Source organism: Nelusetta ayraudi, unplaced genomic scaffold, assembly GCF_046127955.1.
Source record: "Nelusetta ayraudi isolate G7.1 ecotype Tasmania unplaced genomic scaffold, CSIRO-AGI_Nayr_v1 ptg000048l, whole genome shotgun sequence".
NCBI classification, from domain to species: domain Eukaryota; kingdom Metazoa; phylum Chordata; class Actinopteri; order Tetraodontiformes; family Monacanthidae; genus Nelusetta; species Nelusetta ayraudi.
The window spans coordinates 16,968,102-16,979,438 of NW_027466098.1; positions in this window are offsets into that span (position 1 = coordinate 16,968,102).

The window sequence follows — 11,337 nt, forward strand, 5'->3', positions numbered from 1 at the left end:
ACACACACACACACACAGATTTTTGCTAATTCTACATTATTTCAGAAGAATATCACTGGGGGTTTTTTTTAGTGCTGATTGTTAACTTAGAATTAAAATTCCATTTTGAAAACAGGCACATGTACAACGATAAAACAAAAACAACAACTGAAACTGAAAGCAGTAACTTTTTGTGTGATATTCTCACTGCACTTTAAATGCACTGTGATGTAAAATAAAAGCCTGCATTTGTCAAACTAATTTCAGAGTTTGTGTTCATCAGGAGATTACAAGCTGCTCAGGATATTAATGACCGTACAGTTTGTGGAAAAAAATAATCCTTTTTATTCTTTGCATCACAACGAATGTCGACAACAAAACAAGCAAGTGGCGCAGTTAGTAATAGTAATTTGTAAAGACACTCGTTGCATTGCTGTAGGAATGTGGCCATGTGGTATTTCAAATGCTTATGCAAGTGACGCTCACAGATCCAGGGCTTTGCAGTGCCTTCACTCCTGATCCAACAATGACTCAAGCCAACCAACCAACACACTAACCAACCAACCAACCCACCAACCTACCAACCCACCAACCAACCAACCAACACACCAACCCACCCACCAACCTACCAACCTACCAACCCACCAACCAACCAACCTACCAACCCACCCACCAACCAACCAACCAACCTACCAACCAACCTACCAACCAACCCACCAACCAACCGTCACTGTGGACAAGGTGCCAAACTGCACTGTCTCTGTCTCTGCGTTGAGGAAGAGGTCCATCCATGCTGGTGTCGGCCCCCTGAGGTTGATACTGCAGGTATCACCTTGGTGCAGCGTGTCAGCCTTCTAACAAGTCCCGTTAGAGCTGCTGTGAGTCTTCCTGTGGGACGCTGGCTGGTAATTACTGCCCTGTCACCGGCTCGCTAATGAGAACGGGTTGGTCGAATCTTTCTGTGCTGGTCGACCAGGTTTTACACATGGAACTGTGTGTGTCCTGTAATCCCACTGTCCTTCAGACTTTGGACTACCAACCAGGAAGGGTTGCAGTACCCTTTGTGACAACACAGAGGGCATTGATGCCTCTTAAGAGTTACCCCAGCAACCCAAAGGCTGGAGACACGTTACTGTTGGAAAACATTGACAAAGTATATTTGTCTACAGTCTTTAAAGACATCTTTGGGCATTTTATGACCGTTTAATCAGCTTTAAATGTGGAATTATCTTTTCAAAGTCACTAAATACTGAATGTTTCACTCAGGACAAAAACTAAAGTGCATCCCACCTCCCGCCCAGTGGGAACCTGTCGCCGTGGAGACGCAGTGGTGCTCTCCCTTCAGACGACGCCTCATCCCGCTGGACCACATTTATCTTTGGAATGATGCTACTCAGCTCTCGGTGATGAGATAATCACAGCCACTCATGTGATAACGAGTGCGGTTGAAGAGCAGTGCGAGCTTCACCGCCGATGTCAGACTCACCTCTTGGCACTTTGGGTCGTCACACAAGGTTCTAAAATGTCCACCAGAAGCTATAAAGTCCCTTTGGACCTTGTAAAGGTCCCTGTAATTTTTCTTTCTCTCCCTCAAAAACATTTGAGCATTCCAGCTTGGAGGAGTCAGGGATGAAACCGCCGTCTTTCTGTTCAGTTGAATGACTCACTCTTCCTCCTGAGTCATAGCTTTGCCTACATGACTTTCATTTTGGTTGGCGAAAAAAGTCCCTTCAGAAAAGGGCCTGCATCCATCATACTACAGACTATGGTAATTGCTTTTTTTTTTTTTTAAGAGTAGCACAATTTACTCGACAGCGAAATTAATAGTAAACGTTTACACTCAACTTTTGCCAGTTTTTACAGGCTTTCAACCGTTTTATGAGGTGCAGACTTGAGCTTTTACCAATGAGTTTGACATTCATACTGGAGCAGTTTGCCTCAGCCGCCAACAACAGCCAAAACAGAGTGTTTTGTGCAGGTTCCACAATGGACGTCAACGATGTTGTCAAGGCTAAAATGTGGTTGTTTTTCCCCTTTTTGGACACGAAAAAAAAAAAAAGAAGAAAAAAACAATCGGCTGAGAAAAATACACACAAACACAAAAACCTCTCTAAACCTCCAGCTTCCAATATGGTTACGACCAAAACTGGGCAATATTTTTTTCTTTTTTTGCAGTATTTTGTCCAAAGTAACAAGCTTGAAAATTGCCGGGTTTGGATGACGTTCTGTTTAGACTCACACAACAATGTCATCCACCGCAACCAAAAAGGCTGGGATGGTGAACCGTGTGTCCGTATTTCCGTAGCCGCGCTAAGTGTCACTCGTGTCACGGAGCCAAACGGTTCATGTTGCATCCTCAGGCGAGGAAGTGACGCCGAGGGCAGACAAGTAAAAGTTGTGGGCCTCAGCGAGGGTCCCTGCTCTCCGAACGCCTCCTCCAGCTTCCCCGTGTTTTCCTTCTCGTCTTCTGAGAATATGCCGGCCGGCCTAATCACAGGAACCGACCCAGGCTGGAGGTGCATGCCTTTGCACATGGCAGCACAAATTAAAATGTCTCCTGCCGCCTGCCTCTCTAATTCCCTGGCACTATGCCCCGGCCTGTCCCAAGAATTACAACCAGACCTCTCCATATGGTGCAGCCAGCATGGGGGCAGGCCAGTTTATTGACACCGGCTCCTCCCTGAACTCACTAAAGTCAATAAGCGAGTAGCTCGGAACACACACGTTTGGCCTGCGAATACGAACTCGCTCTTTTCTCGTCCAAAGGAGAGCGGCGCTCGGTAAGCGCTCAACGCACAACAGCCGATGGAGAAGCTTTATCCAGTCGGGGGGGGGGGGTAAATCCCATAAGAACGGCGGCGTTGTGTGATTCTTGGACGCACGTGTCTGGGTCATTTCAGGAGTCTAGACAGAATACAAAAATAACAACAATAAAAGACTGGAGAGCCGGCCTCGCCGCTGCGGCTTGACGGCTTATAAAAGTCAGTTTTATTGTCTTTTACTAGCTCGTTGGAAGAATCAGACAAGTATTTCTATTATCACCTCCCACCCCGACCCCCATTGCCAATAGTTGCTGGATTGATTTGTTTTATGACTACTGTACATAACAATTCAGTGCTGGCCAGAGTGAGTCAAGGTCAAAGATCGGCAACCAAGCAGGCTTAAGGACTGCTGACACGACTGAAACATTGCTTATATGTGTTGTTGTCTCTGGAAAAAAAACAACAACATGAAACTGGATTGTTGTTTTTATGAATGAATTTATTATATCCCCGCAACCCTGAATGCAGGATAAAGCAGGTATCGAAAATGACGGATGGGATCTGTTACTTTTTATAACCAAAAACCTGAATTTAAACAAAAGAAGAAAAAACAGCACAGTGCGGGATGCTTTATTATCTAACCTGCTCCTCTGACAAACAGCCCTGGTAAAATGCTCATACCGCTAATGAGGTTTCTATTGCTGGAACTACCCTCTGAATTTCTATTTATGAAATTCAAAAATGGCCCTCGGCATGGATACAAATCTCAAAGCCCCCCACAATCCGGACTTGTTTTTGTTTTTTTTACAACGTCGTCGTCGGTGTTGTCAGCAGAATGAAAAGACGTGGCGTGCAGAGGTGGACGGCCCCCGCCTGCCAGACTCTCTCCAAACACACGCGGCCGCCGTGTTAGCATCGGCCGCCGGTGTTTGTCAGCAGCATCGAGTGTTGTTGATGGTGTTGTTTTGAAATGTCCTGCTGATGCTCACTCCTCGCCCACGCGTAGCCTGGATGCAGAGGACCGAGCTGCGAGGGAGGGGCGAGAGGGGGAGGGGGGTGGGGGGGAGGATCAGGTAACTGATATGTTCCTGGACGACGCGTAAACAAGCGTAAAACACCTTATGACACACACGAGCGAACAAGAACACGCTCATGAGTAGATTCATCCGGGGCTACAAGCGCTGCAGCGGGACACCGCTTCCCCTCCATCACTCACACTTTAGGTCTCATGACTTATGGCCAGAGATACAAGCCGGCAGTGATGAATACTAATGGCTGTCCTTTGGCTAAATAACCATGACGTTTTGATAAAAACAAACTTATTGTCGGAGAGACAAACGGCCAACGTAATTAACGCAGGAGTGCGGAGCAGACGGCCCCCGCGGCATAAATTATCCATGCAAATGAGCGCTCAGAATTGGAATGAGGAACGATTCCAAAAGAATGAGTGTGTCGTTCCAAAAGCGCTTCGAGGAGTTAGAGCCCAGCAGAGCAGACACAACAAAGATACAACTCAACACATCTCACCATATACCATTTTTTTCCAGTCTCGTTCTAATTTCCATTTTGCTTCTCCAACTTCTTGCTTCTTATGTTCTCTTTTCCCATGGCACACTTCTGAAATCATCCAAATGCAGAACACAGAACACAACCGTGTCTTTTTGTTCCCTTAAAAAGGCCAGTTCAACCCAGACGCGGAATGCCACCCATTGGCTAGCCACCACTTTAATGACGATGGCTCCAGCAACATTAATGTAACCACTCTGGAGTTTTGGGACAGACTCAGGCTCCCTTTGAGTGACATTCTGTCCGTATCTGAAATTCCAGAACGGGTGCGTGGATTGGAATTGGCGGCCAGCGGCAATAAGGACAAAAGTGGTGGGAAGCAAATGAGTTGGAAGTTCGATTTTGGGATCAGCTGCCCTCTTCAAACAGTTTTCTGATGTCACAATATGTTGTTGCGCCAAACTTGCAGACTTTATTTGTCCATTTAACTCATGTTCTGCCATCTTTCTGTCAAACAGATGTATTTTATTGCCCACGCAAAGTCATTATCTTGTCAAAGAAACGTTAAACAAAATAAAGACGGCTCCCTTCACTCTCCTGCTCTCCTCCAGCCCTCGTCGGTCCGTTTTATCTTTCACATCTTCCCCCCCCCCACACACACTTGTCACCTCCCCATCTTTCCCCCCCTTCTCCTCTCGCACACTTCACCTTCTGTGTTTACATCCTGTGTGCCTTTCTCGAGAGGCGCCTGTTTATCCTCTGCAGCGCTGTGTGCGACTGACTCCCTTACTATCACTCTGGAGGAAATACCGCGAGTCGCATGCCAGTCGCAGCTCGCCGCAAACCCAAACTGGGTGGAGAGGAGCATTTTTTTGTATAAATCATGGAATATGGCTGTGAGCAAGCTGTTGGCCAGCCGGGCCCCAAGAGAACAGCCGTATAAATAGACTCCCATTATGTATGAAGTAACAGCTCCGAGCAACACAATGACAGGCTGTGCCCCCACTGCCTCTAGTAGAAGTCGTAAAAAAGAAAAAAGGAAAAAAAAAGGAAAAAGGATCTATTGTGCCTGTATGTCACAAAGTCAGCCTCAGCCATCCATCCATTTTCTATCAATGATCATCCTGCACTCGGGGTGCCCAGGGTGCTGAAGATATCCCAGATGTCTCGGGGGCAAAGGCGGGGTTGCACCCTGGATGAATCACTGCTTTGATTTTTCACATTAAATTTTCCACACCTACAGACGCTTTAGTCACATTTCTCGCAACACCAATGGGTGAGTCGTTACCTTGGAACCCTCGGTAACGGTTCAGGTCAGCTCTGTGTTTCCACTGTGAACTGTAGGGGCAACGCGAAGGTGTGTACCGACCAAAAGCCACCAGTGCGATTTCTTCACAAGAAACGTCAGTGTGGCGTCGCTCCATCAAAAGTGGATCATGGCTTCCATTGCGTCATCACTGTTGTGTTTGGGTTCATGACTTCCTCCGGAGGGGCACACACGTTGGACCTCCAGGAAGATGATCTTCTCCTCTGTGTTTGCCCTCCAGCGGCGCTGGTCAGCACGTAAGGGGCGTCAGGAGAAACTGGATGTCACCCATAAAGTTATATTTTCTCATCTTCAAGTGATGTGTCGATGAAGCAACAGGCACCCTGTTGCTTTGCATCTGTTGATTGGTTCTTTATGTATTCTTGTGGTGTTTTGAGCTGAACACACCTTCAGTGTTCCCTTTTTGCGTGCCAGGTTCCCCCCCTGGCGAAAGGGTTAGTGGAATGGGAACTGTTCTGTCAGGCACCGTGGTGAGCGGCGTAATGGAAAAGGGGCTTTGGAGTCATGTGCATGTATTTGGACTGCGAGAGGGAGCCGGAGAACATGGAGAGAACCCATGCAGGCACAGGGAGAACATGCAAAGTCCACACAGAAAGGCCCCAGCGCCTGGCACGCAAACCCAGAATGTTTAACCCGTGAGGCGACGTTGTTGCCAACTCCAATAATAATATTAAAAGAAAACATTAAGAACCAACTCTGAATCTCTCTCGGTTGCCCTGAAGTGCTCTGAAATTCCAACTAATCCCTCTCCTTTGCAAACGTCACAGGGTTTTGAGTGAAAACTCCCCTGCGGGACACGTCAGGAACTGGCAGCACCGACACACTTTTGAGCCTTCAACAAAACACTTGCAGACTGGGCTACGTCTAGCTCCGTTTCCCAGCATTGGCTTACATCATGAGACAAATCGAGCCCCGCGGAGGCAGGGAGGGAGAGAGTACGGGGGTGGGTGGGGGGTTGAGGAGGGGGGAGGGGGCACGCTGCGGTAAAAGATACTAAAATAATGTCGGGGCGGTTAATGAGGGCTCTTGGAAGGGGGAGGTCTGACAGTACAAAGGCAGCAACGGGGCAAAGACTGATGTGGAATGTAACTAACCTGGAAGCTAAAGTCATATGGTGCTAATCGGTTCCAGGGATGCATAAATTACAGAGAAAGGAATGGGGATGGCCGAGAGCGGGAGCAGTCACGACAGCAGGGGAAAGAGAGGGAGTCACGTCAGTGTGTGTGTGTGTGTGTGTGTGTGTGTGGGTGCGTGTGCATGTGTTGTGCTTGCTGGCCGTCTTATCGTTATGCTGGAGAGGTCAAGTCAGGACACAAATCACACCCTGGGACTCAGCTGTCTCCTCTCAACTTACCCAACAATTCAGCTTCATCTGTTTCTCTTTTGCTCACTTTGTCTCACTGCCACTCTCTGTTTTTCTCCCTCCTCTTTCACAACCAAAGCCTTCCCGTTGTAAGTAAGACCCAATCTGGATCGTGTTGGTACGCAGCGAGACAATGCCATCGTTCAGTTGTTCGATTCATTATTTGGAGGCGTTGCAGGACAGGCAGTGACGTTAACCGGACGGGCTGATGTTTAGGTTTTACAGCTGGCTTAGCCGGCGGGTCACATTAGTTCAACACTCGAGCCAACCAAGGAGGCACTTGTGCTCACTATAAGGGCATTTGTGCCAAGCAGATGTTCACTCAGGAACACTTAGTGCAATCGAAAAGGCCACTCGAGCCAAACAGAGGAGGGCCGGCAGAAGAAGACGCGAGGCAGTCGCAGAGACAAAGACAGAACCGGACCATTAGGAGACACATGCGAAGACATGATGAATAAAGCTCATTACTTTGGATGAAAAAGTTGAAACGCAAACCTTGTACTTATGCTAAGAATGTCGCCAAAGCTCATTTGTTAACCCACTTACCAGATGGAATGATTCCCAAATCTGATTTATCTCAAGTATCAATCTGGGAAAGAGCCCATTAGAAAAAAAAAAAGAAAAAAGCCTGGTAAGGAAAGGCCAACTCAAAAAAAAGCTTATTCAACAAACCTTTAGTTTATTTTATTTTTAGCTGACTTTTTTTTTTTTTTAACTGCCATTTGATTGTTGTAGCTTTTTTTTAAAGTATACTTTCTTTCAACAGCTAACAACCCAAACTGTTGTTGCCAGAGCCAAACTAAAGCAAATATATCTTTTTCAGTAAGGGTTAGTTTAAAATGCCTTTCTTTGTCATTTTAATGGCAAAATGCCTTCCATTTCTGCCAAGACTGCCACTGCCTCATCCACACTAAAATCTCACTAGCAGTTACTTTTCCTGTGCTTTTTAAAATGCGGCTCAGAGCATTTGCTTTCCTTTTTAATCACTAGTCTCATTGGCAACTCAATGTCAAGACCAGCTAAAAAAGAAAGGATTCACTTGAGTTTGGCCAGTTGAATTTGAGCAATGTCAACGTTGGCATGTTTGGGCTTACAAGAAAAAGACTCCAGGGAAGAGTTTGGGCTCAACAGATAAATACAAAAAGTTGCAAAAGAGTAAAAACGTGACCAAGTTCACAAGATGAGCAGAAAAGTGACTCAGCACAATTTAACCCAACATTATACGAGAGGCAGCGAAAGACACAGTTAAAAGTGTGAATTTCTGCTGAGGGAAATGTCTTAGAGTGCAGTGCAGATGTGCTCACCTCACGCTGGTGGCCACCCATGGGTTCAGCCAACCACGCTGGCACTTCACTAGTTACGGGTCCCAGTGCGCGCTGACATTCGGGTCCAAAGTCTCTCTGAGACTCATTTGTGTCACCCAGAGAGCCCAGGAGACACACCTCCAACCAGCGTTCGCACATAAGCTCACATGCTCGGGCTTGCTGCACGGACGGTGGATGAGGACGTACACCGGTAGTTTTGATAGAGTGATTGATTTTGTGTTCTTGCATTGTAATTCAGTGCAGTTACGTCGGACTTGCTTCAGTGTGTCCAGGTCTCTTCAAAAATAAAGTCATAGTTTTTTGTTTTTTTTCCAAAATCAATCCATCCAACCACCCTGTGTGATGTAGACTTTCAGTTGCCCTTATTTTCAGGAAATACTTCCCCCTTGAAATTTTAAATAAAATATTCCTGTTTGTATTATATATGTATATTCATGTTTATTCATGAATGTGCAGCTGGACTGCACAGCTCGATGGTGATACAACAACTTAGCAAGTAGCAGGAAGTAGCTCGATTAAAAAAAAAAAAAAAAAAAAAAATCCATTATTGATTCACTTATCTTGCCAACGGATGGATGGAATTCCAAACCAAGGTTTTTGGAAGTTGATGTTGAATAAACCTCAGTGCTTTGGACTCATCTCAAACGACACAGCAAATAAAAATATAACTCTCTCAGAGAAGAAATCTAAATTCATGTGAACATAAATGTGGAGTGCAAGACTCTCCAGGCCAGGCATGGGCAAAATTACGGCCCGGGGGCCATATGAGGCCCGTTAAGCCTTTTAATCCGGCCAGCTGAACTTGACAAAATTATATTCATAATAAGTTGTAAAAATAGCTGTAATTCATCCTTTAAGAAAAAAAAAAAAAAAAGAAGTGTTTTAAGAGTCATTTGAATAACAGCTAAATACCGTGGGGCTTCAAAGACACATATTTTGTTGTCATTTTTTTTTTCATTTTCATTTGCAATAAAGCACATGTTTTCTACATATCCCATGATATATGTTTTCCTCCTATGAGGTGGGTCACCAAAACACTCCATCCATCTGCTGCTGCTGCGGCCCCTCTGTCACATTTTAGAACCTTTTGTGACCCACCAGTCAAACAGTTTGCCTACCTCTGCTCTTGGCACAGGCTTTGTGACCTTGGCTTCATTCATCTGTCCAAGCGCTGTCTAAAAAAAAAAAAAAAAAAAGCAGAGTTGGCTTTGGTTGCTATATGACAGACGGTAATTAACACATCATTAAACAGTCTTAACTGTAATCTTGGTCCCAAACACCTAATATTATCATAATGACTGTAAACAGACAAACTTGGCTATTAGCCGCGCAGCTGTCAAGCCTCTTCCTCGACCAGTCATGGGGAAGCGCTTGCTTGCCTGCGTGTCTGCACGCGGGGACGAGGTAGGTCGGCCAGCGGTGCCAGAAAACCGTCCGACTCTTAAGCCCTCTTTTGGGAAGCCGGCAGCCAGGTGATGAGGGTGCGTGGGCAGGCAGGTATGCGGACAGCCAGGCGGGGTATTTGGAGGCTTTAATCGCTTCCTTCTATCTCAAATGCACTCAGTGATTTTTGTTTTTTGTTTTGTAACCGACCTTTTGTTGTTTCAGCGCCACATAAAAGGAGGAGAAGAAGAAGAAGAAGAAGAAGAAGAAGAAGAAGAAAGGAGAAGGAGCCTCCCAGGACGACGTGGGAATGCGAACGATGGCGGCGGCGGCGCATGTGAACTCCCTGACATCTGACGGTGCCCACACTGCGACTGTGTCCTTACGTGGCCCCGGCCGTCCAAACCCATTGGCCTTCTCACACTCAGGGAAACATAAGGATCGCATATGCCGCTGGCTGGAGTCCACACCCACATTCCAGGGCTGGATGCTCAAAAGAAGCCGCCCTCCGTGCCCCCACCCCCCTCCTCCCCCCAGTTTGCCCTGACACCAAAACCTTGGCCTACATTTCTGTGAAAAGAAATACAAATACTCCCCCCTCCCTCCCTCCCTCCCTCGCTCCCTCGCTCCCTCCCACCTAGCCCACTCCTCCTCTCCTTCCCCTTTTTCTCTCCGGTAGCACGAGGGAGGTGTCGCCTCTTGACAGAGTTCCAGGACCTCCTCAATCATCTGCTGCTATGCGTGTAAATTTAGGCGGGTTCCTTTTTAATCTTGGCCGCCGTTCCCGGGCATTCTACCCAGAGAAACATCACGTAGTTTAACCCGAGCCAAGCCCTGGAACCGGCCCAAACTACATCTGTGAAGACATACCGTTTACCCATGGGTCCATTTTTTTTCCTTTTTTTATGAGACTAGTCCCCAGTGGGCTGTCTAGTTAAAGGTTATCTTTCACTCAACAATTCAAAGTCAAAGACACCGGGGTTGGGAGGGCTGCGCAGTTTGCCGTCTGGGGTGACTGGGTTCAGCAGCAGTGGGGGTGCAGGCATGGTGTTGGAATGTGGCTGTAAGGAAAAGCCAGGAAGAGTCATTATAGGCAAGACACGAGACGCCACAACTGCGAGTGCAGCGCACCGAGAGATTCTTTTCAATCTTTTCATAATAGAAGTGTTTGCACATGTCTCACGTCTCGCAGCTCCCAGATCCCGGTCCTTCAGGGTCCTTCAGGGTCTGGACTCTCAGGTTCACAGCTGTGGAAACCGATGAGGGAACTGAAATGAGCTCATCTGGCACACCTGGTGCAGGTTAAAGCAAATAAGTAATCAGCCAATCACACAGCGGCAATGCGAGTGAGTTCAGGGCATGCAGACGTTGATGAAGACGACCTGCTGAAGTTCAAAGTCCAGGAACAGTTTCAGAACAGAGAAGAAAGTGAGTGAATGTGAAGGCTGAGAACTTCACGTAGCTGCTGGGGTTTTCACCACATCGCCACCATCTCGTGGGTTCGACAGAGAACGACCCCAAAAAGAGAAAGTGTTCTGCCGTGTAGAGGTGAAGATGCCTGGTTGATGTCACGGGTCAGAGGTCAGAGTGGGCCGTCCCAGTAGCTGCAAGCTGTGCCAGTTAAAGTTCCTCTAAGGTGAGTAAAAAGACACGCTAAGAGATTTTAGAACTTCCTTTATTGTCTCTGCAACC